At 36.3% G+C, this 26,456-nt stretch overlaps 1 protein-coding gene across 9 annotated transcripts in view; it reads left to right on the top strand.

Annotated features, from left to right (window-relative positions):
- The window catches only part of GULP1 (GULP PTB domain containing engulfment adaptor 1), a 313,380-nt gene that overhangs the window by 39,821 nt on the left and 247,103 nt on the right, over positions 1-26,456 (top strand). For 2 of the 9 annotated variants that reach the window (XM_058300510.2, XM_012519023.4), the window contains exon 2: positions 3,384-3,449. The exons of the other annotated variants lie outside the window; for them this stretch is intronic. The gene's annotated coding sequence lies outside the window, so the exon portion shown is untranslated. The remainder of the gene's footprint in view (positions 1-3,383; positions 3,450-26,456) is intronic. 9 annotated transcript variants of the gene reach the window in all.

The raw sequence follows: 26,456 nt of genomic DNA, 5'->3' as shown, positions 1-26,456 counted from the left end.
TTAAAATAGTTTGCAGTTTAGACATAACACTTCCCTTATGGGATTGATGAGAGATTTAGGAGACTGTCTGATGTGGCTCATACAGAACTTGACACATTGTAGACTCTCAAAAAAAGAAATTTTTATTATTGTTGTTGTTACTATTATTAATGGCAAAGTTTCAGCTAGTGGCCTAGCTAAAATTCAGACACTGTCCAATCTGAACATAAAATTATGTTGGTTAGGCTTGATACCTTTTGAAATATAAATGGAGTGAAGATTTGACCAAGTTTTATTTATTATCCTTATGTAGGTATGTTCTCAATTATTGTAAAGAAGCAGGCTGTGGTGTTAGTGACCATCTAGAATAAGTTTCCATCAATGGCTTTAACTCTAAAGCAGTCCTAAAATTATTGGGGCTGACATTATGTTACATGCTGAGGACACTATTCCTTGAAGTTCTGCAGCAGATAGGGCCTCAGTGTAGACTCAGCGTAGTTTTCCTGCACTGTGCTGCTTACGCAGCAAATTCAGCAGATAAACAGTCTGCTTGTGTAAGCCATCAGTCTGCAGTGGAGAGACATCTGTAAAGCCATAAAAAAGAACAGATTCTTATTAAAATAGGTTAAGACCTCTTGCTTAACTCTTTTCTCTGTGTGACATTTGTGTTAGATTTAAAAAGCATAAGTTCAGAGAATTGTTTCATTGTCATGTCAGTAAATAGCCTAGTGTCAAATTCTAGATAAACGATAGTTTACATTTTGCATTGAGACCATTTTCATCAAAGGGTGCTTGTGTTTTACAAGTACCCGTGTGAGGACGAGATGCTTACTGTACAGAATATGCAATTGATGAGTGCCCTAGAGAGTAATGATAGATGAGATTCCTGTGCCAACAATAGACTCTTGATTCACAGAACATATTCATAATTTGGATAGGATTATTTGAATATCATGATGGATGGAGGCCACGAGAACGTGCTTATGCCTCTAAATTGGGAATCATTTCTTTGTAACAAGTGGGAACTATTTCTTTGGGTTAAAAAAAAATGTGTTTGCTTTTCTGATGTCTCTTGCAGATTTCCTGGGGACTAGCTAGATGATGAATCTTTCAGTAATGGGGTTGGGACTGTAGAAGCAATTTGCTATCAAGTTAATGGATATTAGCCTTTGAGGTCCTTATTTACTCAGTCTCTCTCCATGCCCTGTGCCTTATTCACACAACCATATGTAAAGTTTGCAAAATAAGATGTTTTAAACTTAATTGGTTAAGATTTTGAACTCTTTGCCCTTCTACTCTTCTCTGTCATATTTCCATTAGGATATCAAAGTGGCCATGGACAATTTTGGAATCTGGCTGGGGGGAGACTGAGTTGTGAATCCACTTATTTTCGGTTTGTGCAATTTATTAATGTGAGCCATATAAAATTGTTATTTTTGGAAGTCAAAAGTGATTGAACACTGGCAATTCCATATGGTTTAGCCTAATATTTAATGCGGTTTCATAGTTGCTTCAACGTATAATTAAGTTATTCTGCCATCCCGGTGCAGAACTGGTTTTTCAGAATCCTCCTATTGCTCACTGAACCTACCCACCCAGTGAGTTGAGTGAACATACAGTTTGTGATATGCATGCATCCTACAGCACCTGGCACCAAAGCATATGGGTAGAGAAGTAGGTTTTCACACGTAAGGAGACAGAAGTTAGTCTATAAAAAATAATTCTAAATCTTAAAGTTTATGTATGATAGAAACTAGATAGAGTATTACTCATATTTGACCACATTCTAAACATGTACATGCCATTTACAATGGTAAGCTGGAAACTGAAAGAAATTTTTCTAAACCAGGAATGATTAAAAACAAAATGTACTATGAACTAAGCTATGAATTAATAAGAATAACAAACTTTGATCAAACCTGATAGAATAAAGATTGGATTATCTCTCTGTTCTCCCATAGAAGATATAAAATCTTTGAAATACAAAGAGATAACCAAAGCATATGAGACAAAACAAAACAAAACACCATATACGGAAGCATGTCTAGTAATTAATTGAAAATGTGATTTTCTTAGATTTTTAAGGATTTTTGCGATAACTTTCAGATTATTTTAGTTTGTAATATTTTGAAATTTACTTTATTAAATTTCCCACCTTCCCCATTGTATAAGCTTTAGTACCTGCATCTGTCCCGAAATGGGAGGCATATGGAATGGTGTTCCAATAGCAAATATCTTTCCCACAGGAACCCAAAGATCCTATTTTTATACCTTCTTAAACTGGAGAGTACTGGGAGTTGAATCATGTTCCCCAGGAAAGGCATGGTCAGATCCTAAGTCCTGTGGGTCCTGTGAGTGTGAACCCATAAGTAAATAGGACCTTTGGAGACATTATTATTAAAGTGTGGCCATCTGCATCAGTATGGGTCTTAGTCCTGGGGGCCTTATAGAAAAAAGCCAAGGGGAGGAACCAGGGAAGAGGCAAGTAGAAAGCTGTGAGTCAGCCGAACCTGGGATAAAAAGGAGAGGCCATCACCAACTGATGGAAAAGCCAATGAACTCTGAGGATTACCAGGCTACCAGAATGCTACCAACTGCACAAGGAAGCAAGCCTTCTACCCTTTGAAATCATTAGACAATAAATTCCCATTGTTAAGCCAACCCATTGAGAGGTAATAGGATGAAATTCATAAGACTTCTACTAGAATGTGCAGTTATGTTTCTAGTGTTATCATTAGAGTAAATTTCAAAAACTTCATAGCAACTCAATCTATTTCATCTCTGTATTCTCTCAACTGTGTTTCTCCCCACATTCTCCTTCAGAGAAATGGAGACAGACAGGGATCATCAGTGTATGGGATTCTTCTCTTAATGAAACTGGGGGTGGGTGTTAAAGACCTTTTTTTAAGGAAATATTCTAGTATTTTCCACATCTGTATCTCCTGATGATAATATGTTACTTTGATTTATTTTTCTAACTAGAGTGGCCTTGGAAGTACTACTAGAATCAGTGGATGCATTACTTGCTAATAAATTATCCACCAACGTGAACTCTTCAGTTTTTACAAGTAATCCAGATGTTTGCTCTCTACGTCATTGTTTCATGTTTTCCTCTAATTGTAACAGCTTTGGTGACTCTGGGAGCAGTAACAAAAGAAGTAATGCTTTTCTGATGCTGCACATGAGTCCCCAGTTCTCGTGCTTAATTCAGAGAACTAATGAATTCTTCTAATATCCTTTCCTCAAAGGCTTTTCTTTAATGGACCCTTGGTAGGAGGGTGACCTTACTTAATTTGTTCATGGTAAATATGCTAATGTATATGCATATTTAAACATTTAATGCTCTCTTCCTCCTTGCAGTGTAACGTATGTGTAACTTCCCATTTTGTTTTTTCTTTTATCAGAAACATCTATGATGTACATCAAACATCATGACTCAACTCATGATAAAATCACCTTCAAGGAGGCAGGTGGGATATTCTTAATGACGATGTATGCTCCTACCTGCTACTCATTTACTGTTCCCTATCTTGGTGAATGCAATAACCAACCTTGAGTTCTGCAAGGCAAAATCTAAAGCATCCAAGACCTCTCGTGGCTTATTCATCATATCAATCTCATGCAAACTACCTTGGTCTCTCTTTGGATAACCTCAGTGGCTGCCTGGCCATATAATCAGCCTACCCACTATAGTCAATAGACAATCAATATACAATGGACAATTATTTCTGCATCTTATTGTTCACTCAACAAATACTGCTTGAGTACCTAATATGTATCAAGTACTGTTATTGGTACTAAAGCAGTACATAAGCAGACAAAAACCCATGTTCTTATAGAGCTAACATTCTATGAGGGATGCAACAAATAAGTAAAAAATACAGTATGTCAAGTCAGATATGTGCTATTGAAAGAATAAAGCAAGGCAAAGGGCTAAGGAGAACTGGAATGAGGTGATGGGTTTGGTATCTTTGGATATCTCTTCCAAATCCATTTTCCATCCTTCTTCATCCTTTTCTGCCCTGGAAGGCAAACCATTATGAACTATATTAATAGTTGTCCTGGGAAGAGATTTGAGGAGAAGAATTGTGAATTCAGGTTATTTATTCCCTCAGCTCTTCAGCTCTTTCTTGCAGGCAACTCAGGCTGATTGTTATTATTCCAATTGTCAGTATTTCTCTCAAGAAAGCCCTCTCTATTTGACATTTTTCTAATTTCCAGCATCCTTCCTTTCTCTTGTTATGGGAATTTTGCATTATCCCTTTTGGTTTTCCTACATCTTGCCTACATGCTTTTAAATAGTCCCTTATTAAGCTCTTACCAACTTTCTGAATTTTAGTGTGGCCCCTGTAATATTCTAGGATACTGGCTGATACCAATGCTAGTTCAGGAATACCTCAGTGATAGATTGACAATATGAAGGAGAAGACATGTAGAGGACAAGCAGGAATAAGCCATGGACATGTTTGGGGAGAAAGGACCTCCTGCATAGAGAAATAGCAGCTGTATTCTTGGAATGTTGGATTGAGAGCAAGGTGGCCAGGATGGTGGAACAAAGTAACCAAGAGGAAGAGCAGCAGGAAATTAATTTTGAGAAGTAGTAGAATGAAGTGGAAAGACCAGAAAGAACCTTATAGGGCTTATACTCCCTGTGAAATTGGAAGTCACTGGAGGTGACAATAGGTTTACAATGTGTCACTTGGCTGCTATTTAGAAAATAGACTGTTTGAGGGCAAAGATAGAAGCAGAGAGACCAGTTAGGAGACTATTGAGAAATAAGATGATGCTTCAGTAGCAAAGATGGTAAGAGAGGTAGTGGGATTCTGGATGTATTTTGGTTGTATGGCAACAGAATTTGCTGATGGATGTCATATGTGAAGAGAGGAATCCAGGATCATGCTGAGTTTGGCAACTGGAAAGATGCATCTGTCATTACTGAAATGAGGCAGACCATTGGTGGAAGAGTTTAGGGAGGAGGATTAGGAATTTTATTTTGGACCTGTTAAGTTTGAGATGGCTTTTTAAACATCAAAGTAAATACACTGAGTAGATAGTTCATGGGAAATTTCTCAGTAAGAGATATGCATTTAGGATTCATAAGCATATAGAAAATATTTAGAGCCATAGACTTGTTGAAACAATCTGGGCTGATGATTCTCAAACTCTTTCATTGACTGTAAATACATGGTAAATATATGGTCCGTTCAGTCAATCTTAAAAAGAATATAATTCAGATTAGGCATAATATTTGATAAGAAATCAAATTATATATTCTATAATTTAAAATATGTGTAATATATATAAACATCCATAAATATGCATATCCATTAAAATACTGACATTTGTATGTAAACTCATAGGTAGACATATGGAGTGTGACTATCACAAGAGCTATGTTTGAAAATATTAGTTGCCTCTTGGAAAGCATTTTTATTGGTGTCAGAAAGTGAGAGTAATCACTGATTTTCCTGCCAAATAGGGAAGTAAATTATAACTCTGAGAAGAGGAACATAAGGAACATTACAGCAGCTATCTTGAAATGTCAAATTGCTTTAGAAATGCAATTATTTTAAGCCATTTGTTTACAAGGTGACATCTTTATATGTACAAAATTTCAAACATTTGGACCTTCTGAGATTTATCTCTAACTTTTTAACATTTTGAAAAAAGGCAATTTGCAATAGTATAGACATTTTTGTTATGGAATCAGTAGACTGTTTCAGAAGTGTGGAGTTCTAGGATAGTTATTTTGTTGCCAACTTGAACATGTGAGTTTATAACATTTAACTTGCCTGGTCTTCAGGTTCCTTGTCTGAAAATGAAAAGGTTAAATTAGTTACTAGCATTTTCCAGAGTTTTACAGACCCCTTCGTCAGCCCCCACACTGGTTACAGTAAGTCAGGTATGCCAAAGATGCCTGGGGATCTCTTAGAGGCAGAGTCTTTAGCTTGTTTGTGTTAGTGTGACCAAGTAAGATACTTTCGGGTCACTAGTTAACAACAGTTCATTGTTCATCCTTTCTAGAACCAAAAACATTTGCAATTAATTGTGTGCAGAGTGTTAACTTTGAGGGCTGCCTTCCTCTAACCCACTCCCCAAAATATATATCCAGCCAGTGCCATAACTGTCTTCCCAGGTAACTATCCTCTTTTGTTTCTGCAGTATAATTTAGTCTTAACATTCTTTAATTATATAGTGTTATATTCTTAAAGTTGAGACTAACCTTAGAAAGTATCTCCTTCGACCTCTTTCCTCATGTAGAATGACCACCACATCCTTGAGACCAGTTATTCAAAATCTATTTGTGGAGTTCCAGGGGCTCATCATCTGGGATGGTAACCCATTTCATTTTGTAACAGCTCTTATGCTTTTCTTATGTGCAGCCAAAATAAATATCTTTGAAACTTCCACTTTTTTGGTCATTGTGCCATAGTGATTTGAAAACATTATCTGTGGTTAGTGACTCTTAAAGTTGACTGTACGTAAGAATCACTTAGGGGGTGAAGAGGAATATTCCAGGACCCACTACCTGAAGATTTTTTCAGTAGATCAGGGATGGAGTTCAGCAGCCTACATTTTTAGGAAACATTTCATGTGATATAAATGTGGATTGTTATTAGAACTCACTGGAAATATTTTTAATGGAAAATTCAGTTATAAAATAGGCTGCATAATAAAATTCCATTTATATTTGTAATATAGTCTACGTATAAAAATTCCATTTAGGAATGTATACTGAAAATGTTAACGGTTGATCATAACCACTTGTTAGGATTATGGACAACTTATATTTTTACTTTCTTTATATTCTAATGCTTCTACAATGAATATATACATATTTCTTTTACAGTTTGATAAATTTTAAATTTTAAATTATCACTCCACTGCTGAACATAAATGTGATGTCGTGGAAGATGGAGGAAACTTACAGGGATGAAAGAAATGTATTTAGTATGGCAAAATTCTTGTTGTTGCTGAGGCCTTTCAAAGTAGATTAGAGTAAGGGTCCTTGGGTAAAAATTACTGACTTTTCCGATCTCCTCTAAAAGAAGGACGGTGGGCAGCATTGCAGCCATCTCATTATTCAGCCCAAGGGTATTTCTTCTGTCATTAATTTACTCTTTCGACAAACATTTCTGTTCAAGTATTTAGACATGTCACTAGGGCTAGAAAGAAAGACTTGTGTACCAAATTCCTATTATAGCAGTAGAGGCAAAGATGGCATAAAGAACAAAGTACTATCTCTGCTTGGGTATCTTGGGTTTTTACTTTGGAGGGGTTAATTGAGATAACTCACAAAAAGCATAAGACTACCATGAGAAGGCAGGAAGGTTTTTCCCATGATAAAGGCACATTCAAAGCCATAGAAATGTGAGCTTGTGTGTTATAAATGGGAAACTGATAGTAATTTGAGATGACTGGAAGGCTAGATGCTCTTGAGGGAAGTGCAAGAGGTAACTTTGGCGAGGTAAGCAGAACACAGTCTTGGGGCAAGTTGTATGCCGTATTAAAGAATTTGGGAATTTAGCAGAGTAACTTGATCAACTTTATATTTTGGCAGCAGTGTGGCAGATAGATTGAAGGTTGGTGACTGGAGATGGTGTGGCAAGTTTGAGATTATAATGATACTAAGAAAAAGTTTTAGATGCAAGGGTTGTTAAGGGGGTAGGAGTAACAGGATGCGTGACTGCTGCTTGGGTTTAGGGGAATAACTGAAAGAGAGGAGTCTCGGATGGCTTTTTTTCTTGTAGAAGAATTCTGGGTTCTAGCGCCATTTCTGCAAAGGCTGAGGGTAAGGAGGAGATCTATCATAAAGGTTGTATTTGATTTTGAGTACTATGACTGTCCAGTCTTGTGGGATGAACAAGAAGTACATGACATCTGATTTCACCATCAGGACATTGATTTCCATAGCTTAGATCTATCTCTGTTTAATTTCAGCATTTCTAGGTTTCAAAAGTCTGTTGTTGAGGCCGAAATGTCTTGGTTGTACATGGTTTCATAATTTTTCATTTCAATGCTACTTCCTGCTTTGTCTAAGTAAATCTTGAGATTACTGATTTATATGAAGTGAATCAGAAAGTTACACTGAGAATGATTCACATGGAAAGAGGAGAAATATCAGAGAATAAGGATAAGTTTCAAGAAGTGTTTTGATTATGTTGATGGCAGTTTATCTAAAGACAAGTCGTCAGCTGTTGAACTTAAATGACTGGAGTTCATCTATATTTACCAAACAAGAACAAGATACATGATTTCTGTGGACCATTTTACTCCTTACCTTTGCTCTAACTAATTTTAAATAAAGGGTAAAGCTTTTATATATTTTATATTTACAGTGGTAAATACTAATGTAATAGAGGCATCTACAGCCTGTTGACTTACAAAAGTACATTTTATTGTACTGAGAATAAGAAACAGACTGTTGCCAGATGCCCTATATATTTAAAGCAAATTGATTCTATATTTATAAAATATAGGCTTTCATAAAAAATTTACAGAAATGAAAATAAAATGTAAGCGCCACTTTATCTACCCCTCCTCCAAATTGATGAGTATCCTTCCATCTTTATATGTGTCTATACAAATGAATAACTCATAATTTCCTAAAATATATGATTCAAAGTGTATGAAATATGATAACAGAGATAGCAATGTAAGATATCATATAATTTAAGACTTTAAAAGTCAGCAGGTTTTTGGCTGCTCAAGCAGGTGACATTATTTTGAGGAGAGATGCTTATCTATTACTAAATAAATAGTAATTGGTTTAGGTCGAGCCAGGGTTAATTATCTTAGTATTTGTTTTTTTCCACCTTAAAGGGGATAGTAATTGTGTATGACATCTCTTAATCTGTAAACTCTATCTTCCCTTTTCTAATCACAACCAGCAGCCTACTAATCTTAATTTAGTCAGATAATAGCAACTGACTGAGAAAAATAAATTAAAAGTAACCCTTTAAACTTCAGGATTTGTTAAAAGTTGAGTTACATTTATATTCCTTAGGGTTCGAGAAGGGACTGTGTTTTAGAAGAGTGAATCTAGAAGTGTAATTTTAGCAATTATCTTGTATTATCTTTCCTGAATTTTAATTACTTTGAATTTTGTCAAGGGTTTTGCCCTCAAGTGTATGAACAACAGTCAGCAACCTGATGATTCTCAAAAGTTGCTCCTTTAGACCAGCTGCAGTTCTGATGTGACCACTCACTGTTCTGAAATAAGCTGTTTAGGTCCAATAAGCAGCCCTTTGGGCTGTCCCCACACAAAGCTGTTTCTGTCCTACACAGGCAAGGACTCCCTGTACTCGAGGATCAGCTTCAGGACCTCTGAATTAATCAAAGGATGCTTAGACCACATTCCCTAAAGACTAACTGTTTTCTATAGTGACTCTATCCTAACACTGTGAACTCCCTGCCCTTTTTAAATGTTCTGACAGCTAGGGATCTGAGAGCATTTTAGCCCTAAGAAGACATTTTTAGGAAGGATGTTCGCGAAAGTTTTTTGTTGAGGCATAAAGATTTACATGTCAGAATTTACTGCATATAATAATAATAATAATTTGTAATAATATCTCAGAACATCTAGAATGCACTGGGCTCTGACTGCATTTGGTGCTTTACTTTCACTATTTCATTTAGTCCCAATAACATATTATCAGATACTTAGAATTATGCCCATTTTAAAAATTTAATTAATTTATTTCTCTCCACTTTTTCCCCACCCCAGTAGTCTGTTCTCTGTGTCTATTTGCTGCATCTTCTTTGTCCGCTTCTGTTGTCAGCGGCACAGGAATCTGTGTTTCTTTTTGTTGTGTCATCTTGTGTCAGCTCTCTGTGTGTGCGGTGCCATTCCTGGGCAGGCTGCACTTTCTTTCGCGCTGGGCGGCTCTCCTTATGGGGTGCACTCCTTGCGTGGGGGGCTCCCCTATGTGGGAGACACCCCTGCGTGGCACGGCACTCCTTGAGCGCATCAGCACTGCGCATGAGCCAGCTCCACATGGGTCAAGGAGGCCCGGGGTTTGAGCCACAGACCTCCCATGTGGTAGACGGACGCCCTAATCACTGGGCCAAGTCCGCCGCCAAGAATTATGCCCATTTAACACAGGAAGAGAGGGAATGCCTGCTAGAATATGGGTGTCCAATGATTAGGACAACTGGTTCTCAGTACCAGTTGGAATCGCCTGAAAAGCTATTATGAAATATAGATCCCTGAGTCCATGGCAAACTTAATTAGACTGGAATCTCTGGGCATGATGCCCAGGCATAGGAATTTTAAAAAAACAAACCTTCCAGGTGATTCCAATTTGTTTTTTTTTTTTTTTTTTTTTTTTAATTTAAATTTTTTTATTTTTTATTGACTTTGTAATAATATTACATTAAAAATATATATGTGAGGTCCCATTCAACCCCACCCCCCCACCCCCCCTCTCCCCCCCCCCAACAACACTCGTTCCCATCATCATGACATATCCATTGGATTTGGTAAGTACATCTTTGGGCACCTCTGCACCTCATATACATTGGTTCACATCATGGCCCATACTCTCCTCTATTCCATCAAGTAGGCCCTGTGAGGATTTACAATGTCCGGTGATTACCTCTGAAGCACCATCCAGGGCAGCTCCATGTCCCGAAGACGCCTCCACCTCTCATCTCTTCCTGCCTTTCCCCATACCCTTTGTCCATTATGTCCCCTTTTCCCAATCCAATGCCACCTCTTCTATGTGGACACTGGATTGGTTGTGTCCATTGCACCTTTATGTCAAGAGGAGGCTCAGATTCCACCTGGATGCTGGATGCAATCCCCAGGTGATTCCAATTTGGAACCAGGGCTGAGAACCTCTTTCTGTTGCATATACCTTATCAAAACAGTGGTCCCATAACAGAAGCCTTTGCATCATTTAGGAACTTGTTAGAAATTCAGAATATATAGCCTTTCCCAAACTTACTCTATCAAAATCTGCCATTTTGAAAACTCCCTAGGGAATGATTTGTACTGCCTTTGCAACTTTTCTCTAAATCTGGAACTATTCTGAAATTAAAAACATTTATTAAAAAAAAAAGAGAGATCATGTTTGGGATACAAAGATCAAAACCTGCTTTCCAGAAGCTCAGTCTAGCAAAAGAGAAACTTATTAAAAAGCAATTTGGTAAGAGCTATAATGGAAGTAATGCAGAAAGTGCTGTCACTTTATAGGAGGAAATGAAAAATGCTGCTTGGAGGAATTAGAGAAATTGCCAAAGGAAGGTGACTTGAAGGCATTCCAGGCACAAGGAGAGACATAAAGACAATTCCTTTAATAAAATTGCATTTTTGTTTAAAAGTTTCTAATATAAATGGAATTATCCAAAGAAGCATTAGGCTGAGGTTTGATGAAAATAAAATGTTAAATACACATGCATAAATTTTAAACACACAATAAATCCTTACTCAAAACTGAGAACTCGTGCCAGATTAGAGAGGTAATATAATAATTAATGGGACCGTTTTTCTTTTCCAAGGAGAGCAGGATAATTAAGGATAATCAATCATTTGTAGCATTAGCACTTTTGCAGGGACAGGTCCTTTTCTGAAATTTTCTCTTGAGGCTGTTAGGTCCCTACTAAATTTTCCACTGGGCATTTGTAGATGCTGTTTTTTGTGCTTGGCATATCTGTTACCTTTTTCTACTCCTGGTTAACAGCTTCTCATTGTATGGCTATGATTTTGCTCAGAATTACTTTTTAAAGATACCCCCTTCATTGTTTGTAGTTATCAGTCCTTTGTTTCCTGTAGCATCTTATATATGGTACACTGTTGCTAATTTCCCTTTTTTTTCTATTTTTCTCATGAGAGAGTTAAGCACCTTAAAGGCAGAGCTTTTTGTGTCTCCAGTACTTTACATAGTTTTGACTCATTGTACGCTTTGAAATAAATAAAAGAAGTAATAAAGAATAGACAATCTTTTGTCTCTAGTTTACAGGGACAAGGAAATCTTTGGAACTGACAATAAGAAACTGAAATGCTTTTAAAATAGCTCAGAAGGAATTTAGAGATTTCAACCTAAGTATGACATACTGGCAAATAACAGATTTCCAGTAAATTTTAACTGAGTAAAAAAGTGAACACTCTCAATTTTACATGAAGATGTGTCTCAATGTATCATTAAGAGAATATGGAAGGAAATGGAGTTGGCCCAGTGGTTAGGGCGTCTGTCTACCACATGGGAGGTCCGCGGTTCAAACCCCGGGCCTCCTTGACCCGTGTGGAGCTGGCCCATGCGCAGTGCTGATGCGCGCAAGGAGTGCCCTGCCACGCAGGAGTGTCCCCCACATAGGGGAGCCTCCCCCGCCCCGCGCAAGGAGTGCGCCCTGTAAGGAGAGCCACCCAGCGCGAAAGAAAGTGCAGCCTGCCCAGGAATAGTGCCACCCACACGGAGAGCTGACACAACAAGATGACTCAACAAAAAGAGATAGAGATTCCCTTGCTGCTGACAACAGAAGCGGACAAAGAAACAAGAAGCAGCGAATAGACACAGAGAATAGACAACTGGGGTGGAGGTGGGGAGAGAAATAAATAAATCTTTAAAAAAAAAAAGAAAATATGGATTCATACATTATCATTACACATCAGGCATTTTATAGTTTCCAATTATTAAACACTATATATTAAGCATTTTACATGGTTCTATACATGTAAGGTCACATTTAATTATCTGAAAAATCGTATGAAGTTTTGGGGGCCCAGATTTGGACTCAGAACTGTTATTGAGCTCATGTTTTTTTTCCTAAACGATATTCATTCTACTTTGCCCTGCCACCACCATGCTTCATGAAACAGCTGAAACTACTTGAGCCTCTCTCTTAGTGCATGGCTGGGAATCAAGGACTTGCCCTTTGCAGACTAGTTTAGTGTATGATCTAATGCAGATTGCTGGGCCTCTCTTTTTCAGTCTCCACATTTATAAAATGGGCCTGTTACAGTAGTTCAGGAGTTCCTTCCTTAGGTGGCAAATATTGGAAAGGTTTCTGTGCACTAAACACTGTTATAGGTGCTGAAGATACTACAGAAAAAAGGAAAGACAAGAATTCTGGCTCCACAGAGCTTATGTTATGGCAATTGGGGCTGAAAAGGAACACACAAGTAAAACAAAATCAAATAGTGATCAATGCCATGAAGCAAGTAGAACAGTGTTAAGGTGGAATATGGCTGGAGTGGGATAGGAGGTGTCCATGGATGGGGTGGCCTTGCAAGTCTATTCTGAGGAAGTCAATTTTAAGCTGAGAACTGAGAACAAAGGAGTCGGCCATGAATAAATTTGGGTCTATAGTGTTCTAGGCAGAGGGAGCCTCACAGGCAGAAATTCTAATGTGGCAGAAGTTCTGTGTGTTGGAGGACCACTAAAAGACAGTGAGGCTGGTGAGGAGAAAGTGGTAATAGATGAGGTGAGAGATTGGCAGATCCAAATCACAGATTATAGTCACTGGCGCAGACTGCTTCTTCAGTACCAGATACCGGGGAAATCTATGGTGTCTTCATATCTTTGGTAACTTTAATACCGTTGGTATCTTTGATACTGCCTCCCAACATTTTTGAAACTTTTCATGTGTTTGGGGAAATCTTTCCTTATGAGTTATTTCCAGAGTACTAGCCAGAAAGTTGCTTTCCCAGCCTCCTTTGCATCTAGAAAGCAGGCCTGTGACCCAGATTCTGACAATCGGATGCACACAGTCAGATTTCAAATTGGAAATTAGTGACAAGAAGTTGGCACCATAATATCCATATGGTAATGATGGTGGCTGATACATTCAGTTTTACAGGGGCAGCCGCTGCAGAGGTGGTAATGATGGTGGCTGATACATTCAGTTTTACAGGGGCAGCCGCTGCAGAGGTGGTAATATGGCATCTGGTGCCCAGATGCTGGTTAGTGAAGTGGATTTCTGTGAGTGTGCCTGGTGATGGCCGCAGTGCTGATCTGGTTCTGTGGTGTTATTTCTGACTGCATATCCCGGTTGTCTGGCCGTCCTGGATTTTCTGTGAGTCCCTAATGTCTTTTAATAAATTTATTTTTCCTTAAATTAGCTTGCATGTATTTCTGTTATTTGCAGTTAAGAACCCTGTATCAATGTCCTGAGTTTGAAAGTAAGGTCAGGAAGATTTACAACCCATATCTGAGAAGAATTAGATCTATGAGATTACTTTCAACTAAGTTCTTATGCTAATTAGTGGCCACCAGTGACCTCAAGATGTAAATACTGCTTATTTTAAAACCCTATTTTCAGTTTTTTTTTTTTTCTTTTGGTCATTGTCTGCTTGTTGTCTATTTTGTTTTTTCTTTGCAAGGGACTGGGAACCAAACCTGGGACCTCCCATTTGGGAGGCTGGTGCTCAACTGTTCTAGCCACATCTGCTCCATTTTTTCCATATTTTTTATTTGTAAAATTAGTATTTGGCAACTTATTTCAGTATACATTTAAATGAAAGCCGACTAATTATTCAGTTATCTTCTTCTGCAAGCCTCTTGTTGGTCTCCTGTAATTTAAAGAGGAAGCTCTTCTACAAAAATGCTACCTTCCCCTCAGACTTAATATCTATCCAGGCTTCCAGGTACATCACTGAAAAGGGATATATTCCAGTGGACAAAAACTTTCTCACTAATAGCCCCCATCATTAGTAAAGCTAAACAAGTATTTAATTATTACCTACAACCCTAAGCATTTAAGTATTTTTAAAGAATATTTTGGTATCTACTTAGTAGTCATCCTTTCAAAAAAATATGTAATCTGCCTTTTTGAGGAATACTCTGTTGTATCTAGGGAAAGACTTTTTAAAATTTACGTGGTTCCTAACAGCTGTACAAAAGTAAAATGAAAATATATTTAGTGTTATCACCTCCCCTATCTGTACAATACTTGTGCCAGACTGCTCTCAGAAGGGTTGTTAAAACTGCAGCTACTTCTCTTAAACGGCTTTGTGTTTTCCGCCTCGCTGGCATATATCTCGCCACTCTGAATTGAAGTTCTAAATCTTCATGAACTCCTGCCAATTTTATTTCCTAGAAGTTATTCTTGTATTTGTAGCTAAATTTGTTTTCTCTATTCATGGCCATGTCAGTGGCGAGCAGTGTTCTTCATGATGACTAATAGTAATGGAGGTGGAAATGGTAAGTGACTCCTGTAAATATTTTGTTTGTTGTTCACCTTGACGGAAATCATGCATAGTTACATGTACATAGGAGGGAAATGTGGTACCTCATTTTTTCTTACTTAAAGGCCTTATATCCCATGATACCAGCATACACTTTTAAGAGCAGCTTATTTGAATATCATTTGAAAAGTAGGTTTTCAAATGTGTGTTTCTATGAGATATAATCATTAGAGTTATGAGTATTTAAGATGTGCCTATGAATTTTGAGAGACTCCCTTGTTTAGTTCATCCTGTGGCAGTAAGTTTTAATGACAAATTTTTGGCTATTTGAGTGTTGTCAACCCTTTGTTTCGTGGTTTTAGTGAAGCTAAATGTTTAGTAATGCTTTGGATGGGAAATTCTCAGTCTATATGGTCTTTTGTGGTTATCTTTTTTCACTCTTTAGTCTAATGACATGATACACATTCTTCTTTTGACATGATACACATTTTAAATCATACATTATTCAAAGACCAAGCCTCGATTTGTGCATTTGTTCTCTCATTGGGGACATTATAAGAAATTGAAAATATTCAAAGTAACCCTTATAGCTAGGTGATGGGTGTGTGGTACGTCACTAGTATAAAGTACTATTTGTTTACTTTATATATGTTTGTTTTACTCATAACAAACAGTTAAATAGAAAATGTTATAAATTATACTAATATAACCTCATGTCTTAGGACAGTTCACTGGGCTTCTCTGAGCTTCAGTGTCTTCATTTATAAAATAGGAATGAGGTCCTCATTTATAGGATTAGGATTATAACAGGAAATTAATGCCCTATTGTGCTCAATGTGGATCCTACTCTAAAATACAATTAACATTGATTATTAATTATAAAAAGACTTTGTGCAAATATCATTGCACATTGATTGACCTTAAAGGAACAGGATAGAAATAATGAATAGTTGTTTTTCATGTCCATGTAATGTGGGGTCAGGGAGGCCAAAGAGATGATATGTTGCATTTAGGGGGTGGTTGCTTCAGAACTAGTGGAACAAAATTAAGCAGAACTTTGGGTAAAAACCACTCATTTTCTGTGATTAGGAAGTGAGTTACTAACCTTACTAACCTGAGTAAAATATAGAGAATAATTATTTCTTAATTGGATGACATTCTTAATATTTATCACTTGAATTAATATTTTTGATAGAGGTTATTCTTTAAAGGTAGAACAACTGTCAATGGAGAGAGGAGGCTTGCTTCTGGGTGTGAGTGTGTGTCCTGGGAATTTATACCTACTATAGAGAATAAATTTTTAGATAGCTCATTATGAAAATTTAATTATAATTAAAACCAGATAACATTTATTGAAAATTTACTATGTGCCAGGCAATGTGTAAAGTTCTTAACATGAATAATCACATTTTTCTCTTACAATACTATGAAGGGGTATTATTTTCTTTTGTGATATGGTTAGGGTAGGTATTTTGTGGCTCAGAGAGGTTAAATACCTTGCCCAAATTCATACAACTAGAAAGTGGGAAAATTAAGATAGAAATTGCCAGTCTAACTCTAGGACCTTTTACTACACCATACTGCTTCTGTATTGCAATTATTTTAACCCAAGAATTTTTCTAAACTTTATTATTTTCTTACCTCTTTCTGTGTCCTCTTTTATTCAGCTCTATGATGAGAAACACATGATATTTATATTTTAACCATCCAGAAACTCCATTTTGGAAGTAGAAACAATATGAGTAAAATATTATAAATATATGTGTATAATCATATATTAGTTTTCTGGTGTTGCTGTAACAAATTACTATAGACTCTGACTTAAAACAATATAAATAAATTTTCTCACAGTTTGGGAGTCCAGAAGTCTGAAGTCAATGTGCTGGCAAGGTCAGTTCCATATGAAGCCTCTGAGGGATAATCCCTTCCATGCCTCTCTCCGAGGTTCTGGCCATATAGCCAGCAATCCGTGGCCTTCCTTGGCTTGCAGCTTCATAACTCCAATTTCTGCCTCTTTTAAGGTGGCTTTCCCCTAGACCACTCCTTCTCAAATCTCTCTCTTCTTTCTCTTATAAAGATACCAGTCATTGGATTTAGGGCCCATCCTAAATCAGGATGATTTCATCCAAATGCCCTTAATTTAGTTACATCTGCAAAGACTCTATTTCCAAATAAATCACAGTCACAGATGCAGGGGATTAGGACCTGCACATATCTTTTGGGGGAACATGATTAAACCAATTATATATATTGAACATTTGTATTATAGTAAAAAACAGATGAAATACTCTAATTACAATATAAAATTTAGTTTCAGACTATCTCAATTCACAGATTACTTAGTTTTAAATATATTTTATATAACAATATTTTGTTAATGTATATTATCTTAATGCCAGAGATTTCCCCTAAAGATTTTAGACTTAAATTTCATTTTTCTTTTTGCTGCTTCTTTAGTAAAATACATGCTAATCATTAGCTTTCTGTTATTCCCAGGATATACTTTTAAGTTTACATATTTATTTTCTTATTACTTGAAACTTTAATATTTGAAATTACTTTTGAGAGACCTTATATGGTCTCTCAAAAAAGATATTACAGATTTCAAAGAGGTCTCTTGCTTCTCATTCCAAAACATTTACCATCATACACAGAATGTTAACACTGGATTTAGTGAAGAGAGATTGAATGCAAAAGATTGATATGACAAAGAGTATATAATAATATTTAGTGATTTCTCCAATATGGGGAGGCATCTAAGAGAGAAAAGCCAATGATGTGCTATACTAAGCAATAAGAAATCTGGATTTCATTCTCAGCATTTAAAAAATCCTACTCCTCTGAAGAGTGGAATATACAAAAAAAATTCTGGAGAATATAAAGAATAGAGGGTGATCATAGCATGAGGATTACTAAGAGCAGGGTGATGATGATTCATGAAGAAAATGCAGGCATCACATTTTGAAAAGTCATTTAGAGATAAGAAAGGAAACCCCAGAATGATAGGTGGTACATGCATGTTTAAAACAATCAGTAAGTATTTTTGACACAAATGTAGATATATTAGGTTTGGTTTTAAACATTTAGTGGCATATTAGGGAGGAGGTGCTAACTGGACTATTAAAGATACTGCTATATGGTTAGAGTAGAAACTCTCTTATCTGGAAGGTTTGGGACCATAGTCAATCAGGTAATAATTAGAATTCTACAAAGGCTACCTTACATTAGTACCCAAAACAAGTCATCCCAGAGTTTCCTTCTTTAAATTGGAGGGGAAATTTAGGGATACCTGCACTGTGATCTAAGTGCAATTCCTCCTAAACTTTAATGATTTCCTCTCAATCTTTTAGAGCTGTATTGCCCATATATGTATATATGTGATGGGAGAGTGAATGCCTGCCCAAACTGTGATTTGATTAGGAAGGAAAAATGAGTTATGGATGCTTGTGAGACAACAAACAATTTTCATTACGGTAGCATACAACAGAATTGATGAGAACATAACTGCTCAAATATCCATGGTGAGGAGGAGGACTTGAGGGGCAAAGTCTAGTAGTTATGAGAATTGGGTTTGCTATGGACACCAGTTTGTATGGTTTACACTTTAATGGAGAGTGTTAATCTGGTAATTGATGAGCTGTTTGAGTGTTTTAAAAACCTCTACTCCTCTTCTAATTGTGCTTTAAAGGTGGTACAAAAATCCCAATTGTTCTTTCAAGGAGCAAAGACTTTGTGGAGAAAATTTGATATTGGCCAGCTTTGAAGGACAAGACAATAGAGGGATTTGTGATAACAAGCCGAGTGCCTAAGTATTTGTCTTGAGGGATTTGAGAAATGCTTAATTCCAGACAATTGTATCACAAACTAAGAGTGGAAGGGAGAGAAATTTCCAGCATTGATTTCAGGGAGTAAGAGAGCATTTCTGTGACCACTGGATAACCACTGGGTGTAACTGTTCTTGGGTGGTCTTTCCTGGGTGGCCATTCTCATCCCACTTGAACATGCTAAGTCAGGGCTAAAAGTAGATGTGACATTCTTGAATTTTTAAAACTGGTTTATTGTGTGATATTATATATATAGTATGTATGTATATAGACATAGGATCAGGTTCTTGAAACATATGTCTTACAAAATAAAATTAATTTTTAAAAATATAACTCTTAAGAAAACAATTAGGATCCCATTTTCATGAATTGTAAACTTTATGCCAAAATTCTGAACAATGCTTATAAATATTTGCCTTCTTTGAAACCTCAGAGTATGCACTTTTGGCTCTACCAAAAGCACGCTTTTTGCCTACTAAATATGGCTTGAAAAACTGTCTACTTTATTGTTTCCATGAGCAATTTATATTGCTAACTGTGAAGCAGCTGTACTTCCTTCTCTCCATTCAGTTACCCAAGACCATTGTTTCTAAGTCATTAACATCACGCCACTCTCCTAAGCATTTGAACTGTCTGCCAGTTGTCCCTGCTGTCACAAAAGAGCCCTTGAAAAATGTTTTTCATTATACTTTTTACTTTACTAAACTTCTCATATCCCTCCAAAAAACTTTACTGCACCTTAGCTAACCTGTTTGATGCAACAAGAGACTGTGAAGAGGAACTGTTTCAGAGGACAAGAAGCATTGTAAATCGTGCCTAGGAAGTGAAAGAAACAGAGTTAGGAGGGAAGAAATAGTCATAAAGTTCCAATGCTGCAAGAGGTTAAGTCAAGCAGCAACTAAATATGGTCTTTAGATTTTAGAATTCAGAAATCCTTGCTGCCCATTGAGCATAGTTTTGTTGGATGGTGGAGGTAAATTAAATTACTATTGTTTTCAGTAGCATGCAAGAAGTAAGGAAATATAAATAGTGTGTGTAGGTCACCCTTTCAAAGAAGGTAGGGTGGAGACAATACTTTATTTAAGATGGACAAGATGTGAATATATGTATAAGGAAGTCAGTAAAGAAGGAGTAGAAGCCAGAGAAGAGAGGAAAAATTTATATTTGTTGGTCCTATATTCTCTGCCCAGGACAGAATTTCTCCTTATTATTTCAAACTCCTATTATTAACAAAATCCACTGCTATTACCTAGTAAGGGCTTAATTGTATGTGTCTCTCTGTCAGAAATTATATGAAAATAACTATAAGGTTTTATTCTTGCTCTTTAGAAGTTACAGTCTAAAGCCTTATCAAATAGCGGTCATTCTTGCTTTGAGCATTTTTTTAAACAGAGTTTCATATGGCCTATTTACTTGAGAGTTATTTAATATACCTATCTGGATGAATCATATAGAGTGGAACTTCCTTTCATCTTGATCAAGACACCGAAAACAAGTAACCAATATCTTAGGACTTTGTCTAGGAATATTTGATCAGATGCCTATTGTTTAAGATGCTATGGTTTGATCCAGGGTAGAGTTAAATCCATGTAATGATAAATGTTTGTATAATTGGATGGTCGGCTTGAGTCCAAAATGAACTTTCAAAGGCATTTCAGAAATCTCCAGGTTAACAGGACCTCCCAATGAGTCAATTAAGGGCTCCAAATGTTTATCCAAGTGGTTATTTACTGACTGCTAGACTCAAGTATACACAAAGTTCTACTGGGAGCTAGTAACAGATTCTTTACAAAAAGTAAGAACAGATTCGTAGGTATTGAAATAATAGTCTTCATTGGGAAACGGACTTGGCCTAGTGGTTAGGGAGTCCATCTACCACATGGGAGGTCCGCGGTTCAAACCCTGGGCCTCCTTGACCCGTGTGGAGCTGGCCCATGTGCAGTGCTGATGCGCGCAAGGAGTGCTGCCCCACGCAGGGGTGTCCCCCGCGTAGGGGAGCCCCACGCGCAAGGAGTGCACCCGTGGGGAGAGCCGTCCAGTGTGAAAGAGAGTGCAGCCTGCCCAGGAATGGCGCCGCCCACACTTCCCGTACACAGAAGCAGACAAAGAAACAAGACGCAGCAAATAGACACAGAGAACAGAAAACTAGGGAAGGGGGGAATTAAATAAATAAATAAATCTTTAAAAAAAAAAATAGTCTTCATAATGTATAAACAGTATTTGATGAATGACAGTATTAAAGAATATTTTATATTTGCAGAGTACATTGTTCTATGTAGTATATAAAGTATATATATAAAATGTATAAAGTATATATAGGCATTTTAGCTCTTGATCTACATCACTGATCTATGAGAAGAGGAGATAGTGTTAATTGTGTTATCACAGATAGGAAATTGGGACCAAGGAAAGTTAGTAACAAAAGCTGACATGTTGACCCATGTGGAGCTGGCCCACGCGCAGTGCTGATGTGCGCAAGGAGTGCCCTGCCATGGAGGGGTGTCCCCTGTGTAGGGTAGCCCCATGGGCAAGGAGTGTGCCCCGTAAGGAGAGCCACCCAGTGCAAAAGAAAGTACAGCCTGCCCAAGAATGGCGCTGCACACACAGAGAGCTGACACAACAAGGTGACGCAACAAAAAGAAACACAGATTCCTGGTGCCGCTGATAAGGATGGAAGCTGTCACAGAAGAACACATGGCGAATGGACACAGAGAGCAGATAACTGGGAGGGGGGAGTGAGGGAAAAGGGAGAGAAATAAATAAAAAATAAATCTTAAAAAAAAAAAAAAAGCTGACATGTTCAGTGCTTATTATGCTCCAGGGACTTTGTTAAAAATTTACATCTAGTTTGTTCCTTTATCTTTACTACTACCCTATGCTATGGAGGTTATTATTACCTAGATTTTGTCTTTGAGAAAAATGAGAAGAGGGTGGTTAAATAACTTATCTAAGTGTATGTGATAAGTACATGACTTATCCAAGTGACAGAGCCATGATTCAAACCCAGGTTAACTGACCAACTCAAGGATGCTGGGAGCTCTGAAGTGCTTCTTCAGTCTCTTCACACTTAAGTATGAGGATTAACTGTGGGAAAACAAACAATTGTAGAACAATAGCTACTGTCTTATAGGTGGAGTGTCCTGGGAGAAACGAAAACAAAACAAAACAAAAAAACCAAACACTTTATTTACTAAGACTTTACTTGTAAACCTTTTAAAAAAATTTTTTATGACTTTTCACCTTAAAATTTGTTGGGATCTTGAGGACCAATATAGCTTTTCCAGGCCCATATTTTTAGAAGTTTATTTCAGAGTTAATTTCTAGGAATAAAAGTGCTGTATCAAAGGAAAATGCATATTTATTTTTCTAGATATTGCCAAATTCCCCTCCCTACTGAGTATACATTTTATGTTCCTGTCTAGCAATGTATGACAGTGCTTGTTCCAAGGGAATATGTATTCTTGCTCTTTATGCATTTTTGCCAGTCTAAATATGAGAAATGGTAACTCAGAATAATTTTAATCTGAATTCCTTTTTTTTTTTGAGTTACTATTCATTTAAAATTTTATTGCCCTCACACACTAAAAAAAAAAGTATGGATAAGTTAGAAATATACATATACATATATATATAAGGCCATTGTCATTATTCTTAAATCAAACACTGAGGGCTGTGAATAATTTTGTATTATGGAGAATTCCCAATACTTCTTTTTTTAAATTTAATTTCATTTTATTACTATCTTTTTTTTTTAAAAGATACATGGATCACACAAAATGTTACATTAAAATATATAAGAGGTCACCATATACCCCACTCCCCACACCCCACTCCTTCCACATTGACAACTTCTTTCATTAGTGTGGTACATTCATTGCATTTGATGAGTACATTTTGGAGCATTGCTACACAGCATGCATTATAGTTTATATTGTAGTTCATACTCTCTCCCAGTCCATTCAGTGGGTTATGGCAGGATATATAGTGTCCTGCATCTGTCCCTACAATATCATTGAGGACAACTCCAAGTCCTGAAAATGCCCCAATATATCTCTTTTTTCCTCTCCCTGCCTTCAGCAACTCCTGTGGCCACTGTTTCCACATCAATAATATAATCTGAATTCCTCTTATTATGGGGGAGATTGAAAATCATTTCATGTGTCTGAGTACCATATGCATATCTCTATGTGGACTGTCCGTTCACGTCTTTTGCTCATTTTTAAAAATAGGATTGTTGGTCCTTTTATTTTCAATGATCAGAAACATTTTATATATATTGGAAATATTATCCATTTGTCTGTGACATAAGTTACAGCTATTTCCTCCAATTTATCATTTGTCTTTTTTTGGCTTGTTCTGGTTTTTCTGTGAAAGTTTAAAAAAATTTTTTTATATCAGTTTATCAATCTTGCTTTTGGATTTAAGGGGAATTTTTTCTAGTCCCAGACAGAAAGGAATTCGAATATTCATGTTTCCTTATAATTCTTATAGGAGTTTTTTAAACATTAAAACCCAGATCCTTTTGGAATTTCTCCTGTTCTGCAGTATAAAAAATGGATTTATTTTATCTTATTCCATGTGACTATGCAGTGATCACAATAATACTTATTAATTAGTTTTGAAAAAGAATAGGTACTTCCCTGTCTGAATTTTGAAAACAGTAAGTAATAAGCCAAAAGAGTAAGAATATGGAGGACAATATATTTCTTTTGTATCTATTAAAATTGATATTGGAGAACATGGCTTTTATCTTTATCAAATTGGTTTCTGAATTTTGAATATCAGAATTAGGCAACCTTATATAATAGCATAATTAGGCCAGGCTGACTCCCTAATTTCTCCTTTTGAATTCACTAATCAGATTCATTAGTCCCCTTTCCCAGGTGAAGGAGTAAGGTGAGCCTAGGGATGTCATGAGTATTAATACTACATTAATGAGAGTCTCTCCACAGAGAAGGAATTTGGAGGTATGGGTTAGTACATCCATTTTCCCTCCATCTACCCAGCAGATTCCCTGTAATAACAATCATTTAATTTATCTTGTGATACCCTGTCAAATAACCCCAATCTCTATACAATTTGAGTACTAGGATGTAGGAAAATTAAAGCTCTTTGGCAGCTCAGAGAGAGAGCACAACTTTCATGAGCTGGAATATCCACTTTATTCATTTGAGAACTCTCATTCAAATCATTATCTTATTTTAGATTCTTAGGCTATCAGGAGTGGTGTTCCAGAGGTTACCAGGTGTCATACTGATGACAATGGCTATTTATAATCCACAGGAAAAAAAAAAGCAGTAGACATAGAAATTCAGTGAGATTAACAACATTTTTTCAATGTTTAAAATGGGTGTGTGGCGGTAGACTGAGCATCAAAATTAGAATCAGAAGATAGTTCTTGAATCTATTACTACTTAAACACTTTATTATCTATTTTAAAAAATAGCTTAAATTAAGTTAACCTCAATGTTATTTATAAAATATCAAATGCCTACATTATTGAATTGTTAGAACAAATGAGCTAGACAATTTATATATTGGATTTTTCCTGACAAATGTGAAGTGATATTTTGAATTTTAACAGTTTTATTCTAAATGAAAAAAAAAAAATCTTTGGACTACTGGATGAAGAAAGGAAGAAGAAATCAATTTTAGAATGACCTAGTGATTAGTTCATGTTGTGATAATGGTTTGAAAAGAATGGTATAGCCTGATATCGTGGACATCACAAAACAAGATGATGTGTGTCAGAATCCAAGAATTTCTTCTGGAATTAGTAGTGAGAAATTAGAAGGGGGAAAAAGTTAAATCTATCTACTGAGGCGGGGGACCTGGGGTCTAGAAAAATGAGTAGCTTTCAGGGTAGAAGACTACCAGGCAAGGAGTATTTTAATACTCAGCTCAGCTAAGAACTTGTTTCCCAAGTACTAAACCAGTGTTTTGCAAACTGATTTCAAGTATAACAAGAACAAACTTTTAAAAAATGTAATAGTTATGAATAGACAAAACCTGGGCAGTTAAAAACAGGCCGATGGGGACTCAACTTGTATGGACGCCATGAATTGGGATGAGGGAGTAGGGATTGAAAGAGTCAACAATGGGAAATTTGTTCTACTCCCCTTGCCCCGACTTGTGATGTTTCAATTCTACTTGTATATAGGGACACGACATTATTTTTCAATAGAGTAAACATTCATTTATATTCATATGTAGATTTTCCCATTTCAGTACTCTGTATTTCTTCCTCCGTTTCTGTGCTTCCATTTGCGTCTTATTTTCCTTGTCTGAAGAATTCCATTCAATATTTATTTTTGCATGGGTCTACCAGTAACAAAATCTTTCTCACATTTCATCCATCTGAAAATGTCTTTACTTTGACTATTTTTAAGTATCTATTTGCTAGGTATAGAATTCTATAATGACAATTGTTCTTAGAGTATTATAGTACTTTGTCATTTTCATTTATTACTTTTAGCAAGTCAGATGTCAGTAGTGTTACGTTTTGAATATATGTGACTTTTTTTCTGTTTTCAATAATTTTTTCTCTTTGTCTTTAGTTTGCTTCAGTTCTACAATTTAGTGAGCTTCTAGGATCTGTAGCTTTAAATCATTTGTTGGCTTTTGAAAATTCTCACATAGTGTTTTTCAGTGTTTCTGTCCCATTCTTTCTCTCTTCTCTTCTGGGATTCTAATTATACGTATGTGGGATTTTGTTTTCTATATTCCATATGACTTTCATATTCTTTTCTATATTTCCCATTTTTTCCTTTCATTATTTCATTTTGGGTATTGTTTGCTGGTCTTCTAATTTGTAAAAAATACTGTCATTTTCTTCTGCTGTAAACACCATTCTCTAGTGTTAATTTCAGTTATGGAATTTATCATTTCTAAAATTTTTATTTCTTTTTAATGGATTCCAGTTATCTGCTGAAATTCTCCATGTAGTTATCTGATTTCTTGAATGTATGAATTACAGTTCTTTTAATGTCCACATCTCATAATTCCAATATCTGGATCATCTGTGGACTTATTTGTATTTTACTTTTTCTCTTGGGTTTTGGTATTTGATGCAGTCTGCTAGTATGCTTAGTTGAGGCTCTTGATTATATTATTTCTTCTATAAAGAATTAATTTTTATCTGGTTGACAGAGTATGGACAGATTACCTTGATCCCATAATAGATTGTGGTGATGTAATTCTGAGCTTTTGTATTAAGGAGGCTTGATGTAATCTCAATTTAAGGTTTGTCCTTAAATTTAGGACATATCCTTTAGGGATTCCCAATTAAAAGCGCTGGGTGTGTACCAGGAACCCTCCTATTTGCCAGGAACTGATCTCTGTTTTTGCCTCTCCAGCACTAGAGACTGCTGAAAGCTCAGCTGCGTACTTCGTGACTGCCTTGTTTGCTTTATAATGCCTTGAAGTAACAGATAGTTTCTCCTAATTTTTATTTTATTTTTTGTATTTTACTCAGCTTTTACAGTAGTTATTGGTGCAAGAGTTAGTAAGACACAAGTACACTGATA

Source organism: Dasypus novemcinctus, chromosome 7, assembly GCF_030445035.2.
Source record: "Dasypus novemcinctus isolate mDasNov1 chromosome 7, mDasNov1.1.hap2, whole genome shotgun sequence".
Classification (NCBI taxonomy): Eukaryota; Metazoa; Chordata; class Mammalia; order Cingulata; family Dasypodidae; genus Dasypus; species Dasypus novemcinctus.
This window is presented reverse-complemented; position numbering and strand designations above follow the sequence as displayed.